This window comes from Schistocerca nitens, chromosome 3 (assembly GCF_023898315.1).
Source record: "Schistocerca nitens isolate TAMUIC-IGC-003100 chromosome 3, iqSchNite1.1, whole genome shotgun sequence".
NCBI classification, from domain to species: Eukaryota; Metazoa; Arthropoda; class Insecta; order Orthoptera; family Acrididae; genus Schistocerca; species Schistocerca nitens.
The window spans coordinates 314,505,711-314,523,131 of NC_064616.1; the positions used below are offsets into that span (position 1 = coordinate 314,505,711).

Below are 17,421 nucleotides of genomic sequence, written 5' to 3' on the forward strand. Positions count from 1 at the left end.
GACATGCTGATCGTATGTCCCACCGTAATAGATCGTTCCTCGTACTGCGGTGTAGGCAGCGGTCGTAACAGGTGCAAGGCCTAATCTCTGAGTTGTATGTTTATATTTAAGAGCTAACCAGGCATTATAACGCGCAGTGTTTGTAATGTTTACTTCGAAGAATAAGTTGAAGTGCTTTGTCCTAGTATTTCGTCATTTATCTTGATATTTTGGAAAACGTTTGAGCGACTGTGTGTATATTCAATTTATAACATGCAGAGCAACGATTTTCAGTGAATCAAGAATACTGCTTAAGCTCGGCATGAATAATTTACTCTGTGAAACTTTAAGAGATTGTTTGGACTTTAAAGTTTACATAGGGAATTTATGTAATACACAGTCAGATGCATGTTTAGGACAATAAATAGACAGTTTAGTCAATTATCTGTTGCACTTCTTCGAGGGTTTTGTGCATTAGGCCCCTGTTGATGGACTTCCAACTGAGCTAGGACTATATTACTGTTTAGGGGCTCAGGAACAGACGGTTGGACGATCAGCGTTCAGTCAATGTTTCCAGCCTCAACCGCATTAAATAAGCGGAACACCAAACGTAAAATTCCAAGCCCTGCAATTATTTCCGTGGTAGCCCTATATCATCGTCTCAGGTCGTTTACTTCTCCCTTCCTCGCTTCTCCCGCTGAGGTGGTTCATAGTGTCTAATGTTCCCTAACCTCGATTAGGGGCGGGGGATATATCCGTTGAAACGAACAAGTGCTATACGCTTCACCATCCTGGCTCTTTGCGAACTTCTGCTCCGTCACTACTAGTCTAGACGCCAACGGGGCATTAAAACCTAATCTCACTTCCGTTTACGACGAGACATGAACCTTGTCTTTATTTTCTTGCTAGTAAACAGGTTGTTTTATGCTGTAGTCGAGCGAATGTTGATATCTTGTAGATAAGCTGGCGTCAGCTGTTCTTTCATTCGCACACGGTCGTAATTTCAGATAAGCTCTCGCTTGCAGTAGACCACTGCTGCAGCACGTAGTGTGCTGCCTCTCAATTCCTAACGGTGCTGCTCCGAACCAAGCAACCGATCGACACTTCCTGAGAAAGAAGTGATTCAAACCCTGTATTCCATCGGTAATGCTCTCAGAAGCTGCACTATCTGTGCATGGTTATAGTGTCATTCAAACTGCCAGTAGCTCACCCCTACCCTTCGAGCCTTAAAGTAAGTACTTTTTAATTATTTTATCATTTGGCCCTGTAAGACCTCACAGCCATCCTTTTTGTATATTAATATTATCGCGCCGTAATAAATATCCAACATTTTAAAAAAAAACTCCGGAATCTAATATCCATCATCATTTCAGATAAAACATACAAAAATACTTCAGGCAACGGATATCAAACTTTACAGAACACTAACTCAATGAATTAACCAATAAATCTGCATACATACTAAATCATATAGAAAAATCAATTATCGACGTAAGCCCAAATGATGTAAGGAGTTTCAAATTATTTTGGTCCGAAACTGAGTTTATTCTTGGTGAGATATATTCTACGTTGTAATAAAGATTACCCACTTGTAATTTTGTACTTGTTGAATGAAAACCAAAAACGGTTTGTCACTCTTATTCATGTTGCAATGGTAACAAAATGGCCTTTTCATTACGTCAATTGTATGGAAATTTTATGAAAATACAGCCACGACAAAATAGTATTACGGAAAACGTGAAGAGGGCTCGCTTCAACAACCTATAACGGGAGATCTGTGCTGATAAGAGAAATGATAACAGCATCTGTAAGCCATCCGTAAATTCCTTATCCGTATACGCATTTGCAATTCTTTTACCTGCTTCCACAGTCGCTGATATTAAATCACTGTCGTCTTCTTCTCTTTCTTTTTCCAGCCTTATCCCGTAACTTCATAATTTCAGCATGTTAATCTACATTTGTCAATGTTAGTAGTAGAGGGTGGGCGGATGCCCTTCCTGTAGCCACCCCTTCCCCCTGGGATGGAATTTGTGTACCCTATATGTTTGCGTCTAATATTATCCGTGCGAAAGTGTGAGGACGTTTACTAAATGCTTATGAATCCTGTAACTGAGGCTTGACGTGGTTATCAGCACGGTATTCACATAGTAGAAAGCGGTAAACCGCCTAAAAACCACATACCGGTTGGCCGGCACACGGGCCCTCGTCGTTAATCAGCCGGGCGGATTGGGTAGGGGGTTGACGCGTCTCCCCGAATCCCGGAAGCTGCATAATGACGCTCGCGGCTTCCTGGCGGCTCAACATTAGGTCAGTATTAATGTACTGAAAACCTCTTTAACCGTTCGATACACTGGTGCTCTGACAATAGCCTTGCCCCTGGCTTGAATATTTCTCTACGGAAGTCGGACCTCGTATTATAGATTCCACAGACTAATAAATTAGAGCCCTATAATGGTAATACATCAATACAACATAGCCCGTCATAGTTTTGATACGTCCTTTAACTTACAACTTTGTGTTGTAAGTATTGAAACAGATTTTGTGAAATTTTCTGTTGAATATTTCCTCAACATTGTGAAGACAATTGAAGTCGTCTTCCAAGATATGACATCTTGCACACTGTTAAATGTTAGTCATATAGTTCGTTTATCAAATGTACGCTAAGTCACCATAATGATGAATCATGCTGACGAGCTACACTCCTAGACCTAATAAGCGTTGCACTGTGTACTTGTAAATACATTTAAGAGAAACGTTAATATATTCAGTAATTTTATACTGAACGTTATTTATGTCGTATGTGATACACAAACAGGAGTAAGATCATGAAGCAAGATTTCAATCAAACAAGTGTTCCAGAACGGTCTTCACGTCGCTTTTTGACATCCGTCGCTAATTATGTAAGTCGTCTTTCTTAATTTAAGTGAAACAGGAATGTATCACGCGTAAAGCAGCTACTTGGAGGACGAGAATAGGATTTGCATGTAATTCTGTGAAAACCAGGAAGATGACCATATCGTCATCTTTAGCCCTTGCAGATGCCAACCACACATCTGCCGTCTCAAAGACACCGCGTATTCAAATCGTCCAAAACAAATAATAATAATCACCTAAAAATAATTATTGTTACTCTCGATCAATGCAACAGAAAGAGACGAAAGTCGCAAAATTGGCACTATCCTTTAACCTTTTAACCGAAAATTAATTACTACTGCGGATATCCGTAGATATACCCGCGAATACCTTTACTGGCACGTGCATTTACACGCAAAGTAATTATTAATGACCTCTAGCTATAAACTTCAAACATGTCTTAGACCCGATGGTATGTTGTATGTCCATGTGATTCCTCAGCTTATCGACTTCTGACATTTCCAACTGTTCATGCCATTCACACGTCATTCGCCAAGCGAAAAAGATGGGAAAATTATTTTTGTGGAAGCATGGACACGTAACTCATTATAATTGCTTCTTTTGCTAACTGATCGACCTTTTCATTATTAATTATTTCACGACAGCCTTTAACCCTAACAAATTTTTTTGATTTATAGCAGTTTCTCCATTCTTTAAGTTACTCATTTATATTAAAGAGATTATCTTCTTTGCTCCAGATCCTGGATTCACTGTAGACATCATCCTCGTCAGATGTTTTAACAACCTTCAGTGTCTCTTCTATACTAACATTTACGTCATAGATATAGAATATTTCAACACCATCTGTGATCAACGGACACACAACTGGCACATTACAAATAGCTTTCAGCTCCCATTTCTGATTCGTATGTCTTGACTGGGAAGTACTGTGGCCGCGTAATTTGTGGCACAAAAGAAAACTTAAGTGTAACACAGTTAGTTTTAATTCCTCGATTTTCATTCTTGAGTCGCAACTCGAGATTTTCATACAGGAAGAACTTTGCTGCATACCTTATTATTCAATCACCCATGGGACGAAGAATATGCCGGGGAACGTCTCAGCCACAGCGAAAGACTTGTTTGCACAATATTTCCTTAACTCTCCAGCGTTTCGTACGCAATAATGAAACTTGGCTCGAAGATGGAACTGTATATAAGAGCGAAGCTGGAACCGGGACGCTTCTCATTTGCGGAGATTTGTCTTTTGACTGAGGTCTTCCAGTATGTCTCAGTGCCCGATTTAGATCTTAGTTCCTGTAGTATCTCAGTGTTAGTCCGTGTGTCACAGAGTCTTTGGAAGAAGCTGTAGGCTATGACTGAGTATTACCACTTCTGCCAAATTCTCTGCAGATAAACACAATTTCATTGCAAAAGTTAATTTGGTCACGAGTGTTGACCTTTTTCTGCTTCTCCGTTCTATATTAAACAAAATGTGACACCAAGACCATTGGTTGTTGTAGTTTTGTATCGAACGATCATTATATGTTTGTCATCTTTGAACAGTTGTTTCACGTATCTCTTGAGTTCTTTCCTTATGCATGATTGTTCCTGTTCAGTACATGCCCTTTTCTCTCAGAGCTTCCAACAGAGGAATATTGTGAGATATCTAGCAGAGAACAGAGACGAATGTACTTATAGTGTACGGACAAGACCAATTAAGCTATAGTTGCTTTCGGCTGAGGAGTGATTTTCTCCGACAAATATCAAACACAAATCATTGACTCATCACTACGACGAAATTTTCACATCTTTCGTGAGTGACTGAATTTGCACATACTGTTACAAGAACATCTGTTCATTGATAAAATTATCATCTCCATTGTAGCAATTCGGCTGGATGCAGCAGTCCATTACGGGATGATTTTTCAAAAGAAACCTTTTCATGTTCTGTTCTGGAACACGCTTTATGCTAACAAAATAAAATGAGTTTCTTACAGAAGTGAAAGGATCTCATGCAGATAATGTCTACTCTTATCGGAAATCAAAATCCATATTGCCCGTACATTTGGGAAAAACGTTCCAGTACCAACCGCGAATCGAACACCCGACGCTTAATTTTGAAAGCTGACACTTATCCACGGAGCTACCTCGCTACATCTATTACTCATAACTATTTTCCGTTATCACACTCGAAGTGAACACACAAGACAAACTTTTTAGTTATATAATTGTTACAAGAACTTTACAGTACTTCCGACAATAATTTGTATTCCAATTAGTTTCTCTTTTCCTTTCAATTCGTAAGCGGTAACTCAACTATCAGCCTTGTTTTAGACACATAGTAAAAGTCTGTTTATGGAGAGACAAGATTAATGATTTCGTCTGAAAAATACTCTCGAAAACCCTTCGTAAGTGTCTGTATCGCATAATTTAATATGTCACTCAAGGTGTTCGTGCAACAAATTTCCATCTTCTCCACAAATTTTGTCTTCCTTCTATTAGATTTCACTCTCATATGACGTGATCCCTAATTACTCTGCAATTTCTTGTGCGTTTGATTGTCACCTTGAAATTGCTGGCTATAAAGTACTTCCTGGTCCTTGCAATAATTCTCTCCGTAAAAGAACCCGCTTACAGAAAATTTTATGTCTAAGTAACAATCTCCATGAGCTATCTACATGGTTATCGTCACTATTAAAAGGTCTTTATATCGTGACGGGAACGAGGGCACATAACTTCTGCACCATATAACGTGATAAAAAGGAAACTTCTTTTAGCCTTAAACACTGTAATCGGAAGAAAACGTAAGGTAAAATTCTCTTGCCTAAAACTTCGTTACTTAAAATTCTAAAACACGTCTTAAGAAGTTAATTTAAGAACGTATAATGCCAAATACTGCAATTCATATATCTAAGTATGCCTGTATAGTTTCGTGCACCCTGGAACCATGTATAAAGCATTAAAAATGTATCGTACCTTCGTGGTGTCGTGTCAAGGCTGCCATCTTTAAACACATAGCGTAACATTGCGGAGTAGATGCGAACTACTGGGGTATATGGCGCGGTCTGTGAAATGCATACGAAAGTGTGATATGCATCACTACGCTCAGCTTCACTTCATGGTCGCTTAATGTGCCTAAAAATGAATTTATGCGATGGTGCGTCCACAGTCTGAAACGAATGATATATTATACCCCAAACGAGAGACATTTGTTGTCTTCAATTATATTTCTAGATTAGATTAGATTAGATTAATACTTTTTCCATAGATCATGAATACGACACTTCGTAATGATGTGGAACGTGTCGGTTGAATGAGTAATCTTCGACACGTAATTCATCCGCTGGAACTGAACTCTTATTCTCGGTCACTATTCTGCAGCATAAATATTTCTGCTTCTGCTGGACTGTGACGTGCCTTAATTCACTACTGGCTCGCTCACGTATTTAGTGTAAGCTTGTAACTGCCATTTTGCTTGCTTGCAGAGTGATTCGACTTTCCGTTGCATCTGTTCAGCGGACTACTCACTTTCACGCACAGCTAATCCTCTTCTCTCGATACGTGGACTAGTTAAAAAATGGTTCAAATGGCTCTGAGCACTATGGGACTTAACTTCTGAGGTTATCAGTCCCCTAGAACTTAGAACTACGTAAACCTAACTAACCTAAGGAGATCACACACATCCATGCCCGAGGCAGGATTCGAACCTGCGACCGTAGCGGTCAAGCGGTTCCAGACTGTAGCGCCTAGAACCGCTCGGCCACCCCGGCCGGCGTGGACTAGTTAACCATCTCACTGTCAGTCTGTGAGTCATGTAAGCAACTCATGATATGACACCCCATAATTACGTCCGTGAGTGTACTTCTGTATTTGGAAGTAACAGTAGTGTAAGGAATGTGTATAATTTCCCATTCATTAACTGTGTTAAGTTAATTAGAAAGGTGTGAGCTTCTATGTTGCCTTCTGGCCCAACTTTTTTTTTATATTGCCAGAAGAAATTGTCAGAGATTCTGTTGCTGTTTTGCTTTCATTGCTTGCAATACGATATTTAATCCCTGATAAACATAATTAAGCGGCGCGTTGTGATTGTAGGAACAAATGGAGAACAGATTATTCAAAAAGAGATACCTGGTGTATATGAGTTAGTTACATGATCGCTACATCATTTGCACAATTTTTATCGAAATGATGTGGAACGTATCAGTTCATAGGCCTCATATACACTGATCAGCCAGATCATCGTGTCCAGCCACCTAATAGCCGGCATGTCCTCCTTTGGCACGGATAACAGCACAGCGACGACGAGTCGAGACATGGAAGTAACGAAGCCTTGGTAGCTACTGGAGGGAGTTGGCACCAAATCTGCACACACAGGTCACCTAATTCCCGTAAATTCCGGGGACGGAGAGGGGGGGCAATTAGCCCTGACGCCACGTTCAATCACATCCCAGATGTGTTCGATCAGGTTCAGGTCTGGCGAGTTAGGAGACCAGCACATCAATGGGAACTCACCACTGAGTTCCTCGAACTACTTCTTGATTCTCCTGGCCATGTGACATGGCGTATTATCTCGTTGGAAAATGCCACTGCCATCGGCAAATAACATGATCGTCATGAAGGGACGTACGTGGTCTGCAGCCAGCGTACGATACTCATTGCCCGTCATGGTGCATTGCACTAGTTCCACTTGACCCATGGTTGGCTCAAATGGCTCTGAGCACTATGGGACTTAACATCTGAGGTCATCATTCCCCTATAACTTAGAACTACGTAAACCTAACTAACCTAAGGACATCACACACATCCATGCCCGAGCCAGGGTTCGATCCTGCGACCGTAGCGGTCGTGCGGTTCTAGACTGAAGCACCTAGAACCGCTCGGCCACACCGGCTGGCACTGGGCCCATGGATGCCCACGTGAATGTCTCGCAGAGCATCATCGAGCCAATGTCAGCTTGCCTCCGTCCCGCAGTATAGATGTCAAGGAGCTGTTCCCCTGCAAGACGACGGATTCGCGTCCTCCCATCGGCATGATGAATAAGGTATTGGGATTCATCAGACCATGAAACGCTCTGGGGCCAGTGGTCACGTGCCCATCTCAGCCATAGTTGCCGATGTCGTGGGGTTAACACTGGCACATGCATGAGGCGCTGGCTGCGGGGGACCATCGTTAGGAGTTTTCGGTGCTCTGTGAGTTCAGACACACTTGTACTCTGCCCAGAATTAAATTCTGATGTTAGTTTCCCCACAGTTCGCCGTGTGTGCTCTTTTACCAGTCTGCCCAACCTACGGTGTCCGACATGTGTAATGAGAGGTGGGCCCCCAGCCCCACGAAGTCTGGACGTGGTTTCACCTTGGTTTCGCCAGGTGTTGAAGACACTTACCACAGCACTCCTCGACCACACGACAAGTCGTGCAGTTTCCAAAGTGCTCGTGCCGAGCCTCTGGGCCATCACAATCTGCATTGGTCGAAGTCAGATACATCGTTCGCCTTCTCCATTCGACACATGAACAGCAAGCACTGGGCGTGTGTCTGACTAGCAATCATTCCTCCCAAGGTGACGCTGCTATCGCCTGGACGGGTTTATATCGATAGCAGGTCGGTGGTCATAATGTTCTGGCTGATCAATGTAGATAATGTGTTTGTTAGTATAGGTAGATGTCGGTCATCTGCAGGTTGCAATATGACGTACTGACATAAATTTGTAAGTATAAAAATATTAGTCTTTAATGCTACTCATGAAACTAGTGATACACATACATGTAAGTGTTTTTAAGCTACCCATCCTACCAGTTTCTAACAAATATTCGTCTATAGTCTAAAAGGAGTTGTCTGGAAGAAATTATTTTGGGAGAGATTCAGAATGTGCTTTTCAAATTCACATGCATCTTACGTAATTGGTCAAATGATCAAAAATTTTTGTGACTGCATTTTAAACTCCTCTCTTAGTCAATGACAGGTTTATTTAAGTGTAATACAGCTTATTTTTTCTAGTATTGTATCTGTAGCTATTATTCTTCTTCTGTGATAGTTATTTATGATCAATTTCATTTTCGAATATATATAATGTGAAGAATCTGTTAAAATAGCTGACTCCTTGAAGAGGCAACTACAAGACAATTATAGGTGAGCACCATAATATATTATTCTCACTGCTCGCTTTTGTACAAATAGTACCTTCTTTGTAAGTAACGAGTTACCACAGGGCATTATGCCGTAATATTTTAATCTGTGGAAATATGCAACATATTCCTAAACTAGCAATAATATGAAGAGCAAAATATTTTGAACTTATTCATTTGAGCAGCTCAGTAGTACGTTTCATTCTGATCAAGTTTTCATCACTATGTACAGTTCAAAATTTAGAATATTCTGTCCTGTTTAATGAGTCCGTTCATGTGCTATTTTAACATCGGATGCTATTCTATTTATTGTACAGGACTGAATATACTGGTTTTCAGTTAAAAGACAGCCCATTTCAGAAAATTACTTAACAATTTTTTGAAAAAATTTGACAGAGGATCAATTATAACGTTTGTGACGTCTGTAGCAAGTACCAAATCTACTTGATGTATGCCAACTGGAACGTCAATGTAATGAACAGAATAGGATTAGTACTGCTTTGAACTATTCAACACAACGTTCTGTTTTATTTTTGTTCAGTGCGATTCAATCGAGTTGTTTGTAAAATCATCAACGCCATAAAATCTTCCACTTTCTGAGAGTATAATGAACAAATAATCATTTGACTAGGATAAATCCCAAAAATACCAACTGACGCAAATTTTTTATTTGAGGCTTGCAATCTTTAATGATAAACGTATAAATAACATTCTCAGTCGATCAACCCGTCTCGATACAAACTGTGACGTCCTAAGTAAATTGTTTCAGCTAAAGTGTATCACTATTCTCAACTACATTATTTTCTCGAATATTTTTTAAAAAGATGTCAGTAAATAAGCCGGCCGCTGTGGCCGAGCGGTTCTAGGCTCTTCAGTCCGGAACCGCGCTGCTGCTACGGTCGCAGGTTCGAATCCTGCATCAGGCATGGATGTGTGTGATGTCCTTAGGTCAGTTTCTAAGTCTAGGGGACTGATGATATCAGATGTTAACTCCCATAGTGCCTAGAGCCATTTGAACCATTATGCCAGTAAATAAATTAGACGATACCTATTCAGCGTTTCCCAGTCAAATTTCTTATACAGAATTTCGTATTTTAACAGTGGCATATTTAAATCTGTGATTTTAATCTGTTATGATTTACATTAAACTGAATGACAGAATATACATTACTGGTAGACAATTTATTGATGAAACGATACTTTACGAATCTCCCGTCCGACCTCTCAATAACAAAATACAAAATATTGGTTCCAGTTCGGTTCTAAGTAAGATCACGATAGCAAAGAGTAGTGGCTGGAGGGAGGAGACAAGCCGTCCTTAGGTATCTGCGACAAGTTCTGAACAGAACACTTATAACTCTTGAAAGGCTCGTCAAGCCTGAGAAAAGTCCACTGACGTGTTGACCTAAGTCACACAATTGTTATGGGATAAGATCTGAATAATACAGCACAACTGAGTGCGGGGATGTCAAATGGTTCAAATGCCTCTGAGCACAATGGGACTTAACACCTGAGGTCATCAGTCTCCTAGAACCTAGAACTACTTAAACCTAACTAACCTAAGGACATCACACACATCCATGCCCGAGGCAGGATTCGAACCTGCGACCGTACCGGTCGCGCGGTTCCAGATTGAAGCGCCTAGAACCGCTCGGCCACTCCAGCCGGCGCGGGGATGTCAGACTGCAGAACAAAAGGCTTGTGATTAGATGACTAAGAGACCTTATTACTTTTTCCCTCAGGCATTTACCATCCGTTTCAACCGTTAATTTTCTGCATATGTTAAAGGCACCAAAACACAGCGGAGTTCGAGTTCCATATTGAACTGTAGGTATATTGGGACGACAGTTCTCCATGGAATGAAACAGTGAATAACTTACATCAAATAACATTTATAGAGTGTCCCAGGTCGTTAGCAGCAAAATTTTTTAAGTGGTAAAAGACTCTAAACTGAGTGCTTTGAGGTAAGCAACTAATGGTCTGAAATGAATTTTTAGTTTTACATTCATACTAACAACGCCTCTTCCCATGAACAATGGACTTTGCCATTGGTGGGGAGGCTTGCGTGTCTCAGCAATACATATAGTCGTACCGTAGGTGCAACCACAACGGAGAGGTATCTGTTGAGAGGCCAGACAAACGTGTGGTTCCTGAAGAGGGGCAGCAGCCTTTTCAGTAGTTGCAGGGGCAACAGTCTGGATCACTGACTGATATGGCCTTGTAACATAAACCAACACGGTCTTTCTGTGCTGCTACTGCGAACAGCTGAAAGCAAGGGGAAACTACAACAGTAATTTCTCCTGAGGGCATGCAGCTTTTCCGTATGGTTAAATGATGGTGGCGTCCTCTTGGGTAAAATATTCAGGAGGTAAAATAGTCCCCCATCAGATCTCTGGAGGGGGACTACTCAGGAGGACATCGTTACCAGGAGAAACAAAACTGGCGTTCTACCAATCGGAGCGTGGAATATCACATCCCTTGAAACTTCCTGGAAGATTAAAACTGTGTGCCGGACCGAGACTCGAACTCGGGACCTTTGCCTTTCGCGGGCAAGTGCTCTACCAACTGAGCTATCCAAGCACGACTCACGCCCCGTCCCCACAGCTTTACTTCTTCCAGTACCTCGTCTCCTACCTTCGAAACTTTACAGAAGCTCTCCTGCGAACCCTGCAGAACTAGCACTCCTGAAAGAAAGGATATTGTGGAGACATGGCTTAGCTACAACCTCGGGGATGTTTCCAGAATGAGATTCTCACTCTGCAGCGGAGTGTGCGCTGATATGAAACTTCCTGGCAGATTAAAACTGTGTGTCAGACCGAGACTCGAACTTTCTTTCAGGAGTGCTAGTTCTCCAGCGTTCGCAGGAGAGCTTCTGTAAAGTTTGGAAGGTAGGAGACGAGGTACTGGAGAAGTAAAGCTGTGAGCACGGGGTGTGAGTCGTGCTTGGATAGCTCAGTTGGTAGAGCACTTGCCCGCGAAAGGCAAAGGTCCCGAGTTCGAGTCTCGGTCCGGCACACAGTTTTAATCTGCCAGGAAGTTTCAAATCAGCGCACACTCCGCTGCAGAGTGAAAATCTCATTCTGGAAACATCCCCCAGGCTCTGGCTAAGCCATGTCTCCACAATATCCTTTCTTTCAGGAGTGCTAGTTCTGCAGGTTTCGCAGGGGAGCCTCTGTAAAGTTTGGAAGGTAGGAGACGAGGTACTGGAAGAAGTAAAGCTGTGAGCACGGGGCGTGAGTCGTGCTTGGATAGCTCAGTTGGTAGAGCACTTGCCCGCGAAAGGCAAAGGTACCGAGTTCGAGTCTCGGTCCGGCACACAGTTGTAATCTGCCAGGAAGTTTCATATCAGCGCACACTCCGCTGCAGAGTGAAAATCTCATTCTGATCACATCCCTTAATCGGGTAGGCAGGTTAGAAAATTTAAAAATGGGAATGAATAGGTTAAAGTTAGATATAGTGGCAATTATTGAAGTTCGGTGGCAGGAGAAACAAGACTTTTGGTCAGGTGAATACCGGGTTCTAAATACAACATCAGATAGGGGTAATGCAGGAGTAGGTTTAATAATGAATAAAAAATAGGAGCGCAGGTAAGCTACTACGAACAGCATAGTGAACGCATTATTGTAGCCAAGATAGACACGAAGCCCTCACCTACCACAGCAGTACAAGATTAAATGCCATCTAGATCCGCAGATGACGAAGAGATTGAAGAAACGTACGATGAGATAAAAGAAATTATTCAGATAGCAAAAGGACACGAAAATTTAATAGTCATGGGAGACTAGAATTCGATGGTAGGGAAAGGAACAGAAGTAAAATTAGTAGGTGAATATGGAATGGGGGTAAGAAATGAAAGAGGAATCGGTCTAGTAGAATTTTGCACAGAGCACAACGTAATCATAGCTCACACTTGGTTCAATAAACATGAAAGAAGGCTGTATACGTGGAAGAGGCCTGGGGATGCTGGAAGGGTTCACATAGATTATATAATGGTAAGACAGAGACAGACATTTAGGAAACAGGTTTTAAGTTGTAAGGCATTTCCAGGGGCAGATGTGGACTCTGACCATAATCTATTCGTTACGAACTGCAGATTAAATCTGACGAAACTGCAAAAAGGTGGGAATTTAAGGAGATAGGAACTGGATAAACTGAAAGAACCAGAGGTGGTAGAGAGTTTCAGAGAGAGCATTAGGGAATGATTGACAAGAATGGGGGAAAGAAATACGGTTGAGGAAGAATGGGTAGCCTTGAGAAATGAAATAGTGAAAGAAGCAGAAGGTCAAGTTGGCAAAAAGACGAGGGCTAGTAGAAATCCTTGAGTAACAGAAGAGATATTGAATATAAGTAATGAAAGGACAAAACATAAAAACGCAGTAAATGAAGCAGGCAAAAAGGAATACAAACGTCTCAAAAATGAGATCGACAGGAAGTGCAAAATGACTAAGCAGGGATGGCTAGAGTACAAATATAAGGATGTAGAGGCATATATCGCTAAGGGTAAGATAGATACTGGTTACAGGAAAATTAAAGAGACCTTTGGAGAAAAGAGTGCCACTTGTATGAATATCAAGAGCTCAGATGGAAACCCAGTTCTAAGCAAAGAAGGGAAAGCAGAAAGATGGAAGGACTATACAGAGGGTCTATACAAGGTCAATGTACTTCAGGGCAATATTATGGAAACAGAAGAGGACGTAGATGAAGATTAAATGGGAGATATGATGCTGCGTGAAGAACTTGACATAGCACTGAAAGACCTAAGTCAAACCAAGGACCCGGGAGTAGACAACATTCCGTTAGAACTACTGATAGCCTTCGGAGAGCCAGCCATGGCGAAAATCTGCCATCTGGTGAGTAGGATGTATGAGACAGGCGAAATAACTTTAGACTTCAAGAAGAGTATAATAATTCTAACTCCAAAGAAAGCAGGTGTTGACAGATGTGAAAATTTCCCAACTATCAGTTTATTAAGTCACGGCTGTAAAATAGTAACACGAATTCTTTACAGACGAATGGAAAAACTGATAGAAGCCGACCTCGGTTAAGATCAGTTTGGATTCCGTAGAAATGTTGGAACACGTGAGGCAATACTGACCCTACGACTTATCTTAGAAGGTAGATTAAGGAAAGGCAAACCTACGTTTCTAGCATTTGTAGACTTAGACAAAGCTTTTGAAAATGTTGACTGGATTACTCTTTCAAATTCTGAAAGTGGCAGGGGTTTAATACAGGGAGCGAAAGGCTGTATACAATTTGTACAGAAACCTGATGGCACTTATAAGAGTCGAGGGGCATGAAAGGGAAGCAGTGGTTGGGACGGAAGTTATACAGGGTTGTAGCCTATCCCCAATGTTATTGAAACTGTATATTGAGGAAGCAGTAACAGAAAGAGAAGAAAAATTTGGAATAGGAATTAAAATCCATAGAGAAGAAATAAAAACTTTGAGGTTTGTCGATGACATTGCAATCCTGTCATACCTGGAAGAGCAGTTGAACGGAATGGACAATGTGTTGAAAGGAGGATATAAGATGAACATCAACAAACGCAAAACGAGGATAATGGAATGTAGTCGAATTAAATCAGAAGGTGCTGGGAGAATTAGATGAGGAAATGAGACACTTGAAGTAGTAGATGAGTTTGATATATGGGGAGCAAAAAACTGATGATGGATATAAAATGTAGATTGGCGATGACAAGGAAAGCGTTTCTGAAGAAGAGAAGTTTGTTAACATCAAGTACAGATTTAACTGTCTGGAAGTCTTTACTTGAAGTATTTGTATGGAGTGCAGTAATGCATGGAAGTGAAACATGGACGATAAATCGTTTACTCAAGAAGAGAATAGAAGCTGCTACAGAAGAGTGCTGAAGATTACATGAGTAGATCACGTAACTAATGAGGAGGTACTGAATCGAATTGGGGAGAAGAGGAATTTGTGGCGCAACTTGACTAGAAGAGGGAACGGTTGGTAGGAAATGTTCTGAAATATCAAGGGATCACCAATTTAGTACTGGAGGGCCGCGTGGAGGTTAAAAATCGTAGAGGGTTGACCGAGAGATGAATACACTTAGCAGATTCAGAAGGATTTAGGTTGCAGTAGTTACTTGGAGATGAAGAAGCTTGCACAGGATAGAGTAGCATGGAGAGCTGCATCAAACCAGTCTCTGAACTGAAGACTAACACAACAACAGCAAACAACTCACACCTTTTAGCGACAGTAACTCTTCAAAGTGACAACCGCCAGTTTCAGTGCATGAATTACATTGGAGAATAAACTTTGGACTAACTCTCTTAAATATCCATAATTTCTATGGTATATTGAGAGAGGCAGCTAAGAACCAACCAACTGGAACCCTGCAGTTGCAACCGTGGTACACCACCAATATTGTGTTAGAAACAAAGTCTGTTGTAGTGATATCTGATAATCATGACGTCCACAGTACACGACATGGGCCGTTGACAGCCAGAAATGGGCCCGGGGCAAGATGTGCGATTGGACCCCACTTCCAATCTTAGCAGCAAAATATTAGTGTTATTTTTAAGAAGATGTGACATGATTTAAACGTAACGTATGGCAGTGTGCGGTACCAATATGTTCCAAAAAGTATATTGAGAGAGGCAGCTAAGACCCAACCAACCGGTGCTCTACAGTTGCAACCGAGATACACCACCAACATTGTGTTAGAAACAAAATCTGTTGTAGTGATATCTGATAATCATGACGCCACAGCACACGACATGGGCCGTTGACAGTCAGAAATGTGTCCGGGGCAAGATGTGTGATTGGACCTCACTTCCAATCTTAGCAACAAAATATTACTGTTATTTCGAAGAAGATGTGACATGATTTAAACGTAACGTGTGGAAGTGTGCGGTACCAATATGTTCCAAAAAGCCACGCAAAAAAAAAAATCGATTTCTCGGGAGTCCATGTCTCGTGTTCTGTTGATCACAGATTTAAAGGGCCAACGCTTTTGAATACCCCTCGTACTATCGACCATTTCTATGCCTATCGGGAGAACTAATACACTGTAATTATCCTACAGTGTATGCTTAAAATTTAAACATTACACACTTTCTCCAGTGTAGACAAATTGAGCAAATCGGTTGGTTCTTTTCCACCAGATGCGGTCAACGGTGGATCTTAGACGGCTTATAAAAGCAGTACTTGTTAACGGGCAATTCCAGAAAATAATTCGAAAAACCCTGATTTTTGGATATGAAAAGTGGAGATGGCCACTTCTATCGTTTCTATTCACGGCAGATGGTCGAAAATGTTACTATATGTTCTGAAGATGATACTTTCTGGTAACTTCGAAATTTTTAACGTTATCGTTGTCCTTAGCAAGGTCAAGAGGTTTGATGTTGTACTTCAGCAGTAAAATGTGCACGTCTGAGGTCTAAATGTTGTTTTAATTAACTTTGTGGACACAAGGAGAGGGTTCTGTACAAATTTGGCAGTTCTTACTGAGACTTCAAAATCCAAAATTTTTCCAGTGTCAATACTTATTGCAGATGTAAAACCATTTTTAGAACTAAACCCGCGCTTCAGCTAGGATCCATCCACAGCAGTGCTGATGTCTGTGTCACCCTCATTTCGTTCAACAGCTTCTGATGTAGCAGCAACCACTGAATCTTCAGCCATAGCATTTACAGAGTCTCCAATTACTGTTACATATTTCGTACAGCTAGAAGGTGGTTTTCACAAATTCAACACAGTGCAGAGAACATTACCAGCCTTTGCACCTTTACCAATGCATCTAAGGCCATACAACAGTCTCACATTAGTTTCATACAATTCATTACCTGAACACTTCGATGAAGTATGAAATACTTTTTAGTTTTTGCACATCTGACATTTAATAATTAATTTAGACACAAAGTTTAATTTCACCACCACCAAGACAGCAAGAGACAGTTTCAGAAAGAACTTCTGCAAGGACTTGCAGATCAATAGTGACGTTGTCCATAGTATCATTACTTTTCACCCATTTCTAAAGTTCCTTTCCTTTTCGATGCAGTTGGGGGCGTAGTCACTTCAGAAACATTACCGTGGTTTCCTTCACTACTAGCGCACGTGTTTTCAAGCACTTCAGAAGAAAATGCAGATCTCACATATCTGTTACCCGCAAATTTGCGCTTCTTGAAGTTACTTCTACGCTGTGTCATTTTAATTACGTATAAAAAGCAATAGAAATTACTACAAAAATAGGCGATAATCACACTACTTTCAACGAAAACTAGTTTCAGAAACAAAGGACTGATTTGTTTATTCGTAATGCCAACTTCTGAGACGTAGAAGTAGGCGCAAAACAAAGCAATTCCCAGCCTTCTAGACTGTTTCCCCCAGATGTGACTACTCAGCTGTCGCAGTATATGAGTAGCTCCGAAATTGTACAGTCACGCGTCAATATTCAAAATATTATTAGAAGGTCTCACAATTGTCTGATTTTAATGTATTATATACC

General features: G+C 41.1%; 2 non-coding genes across 2 annotated transcripts; one reads left to right on the forward strand and one right to left on the reverse strand.

The window, feature by feature from the left end:
• Positions 1-11,460: 11,460 nt before the first annotated feature.
• On the reverse strand, positions 11,461-11,535 carry Trnas-cga (transfer RNA serine (anticodon CGA)). The gene has a single exon. It is a non-coding gene; the product is annotated as a tRNA-Ser (tRNA).
• A 359-nt stretch (positions 11,536-11,894) lies between these two features.
• Trnas-cga (transfer RNA serine (anticodon CGA)) lies at positions 11,895-11,969 on the forward strand. Its single transcript has one exon. It is a non-coding gene; the product is annotated as a tRNA-Ser (tRNA).
• Positions 11,970-17,421: the final 5,452 nt, after the last annotated feature.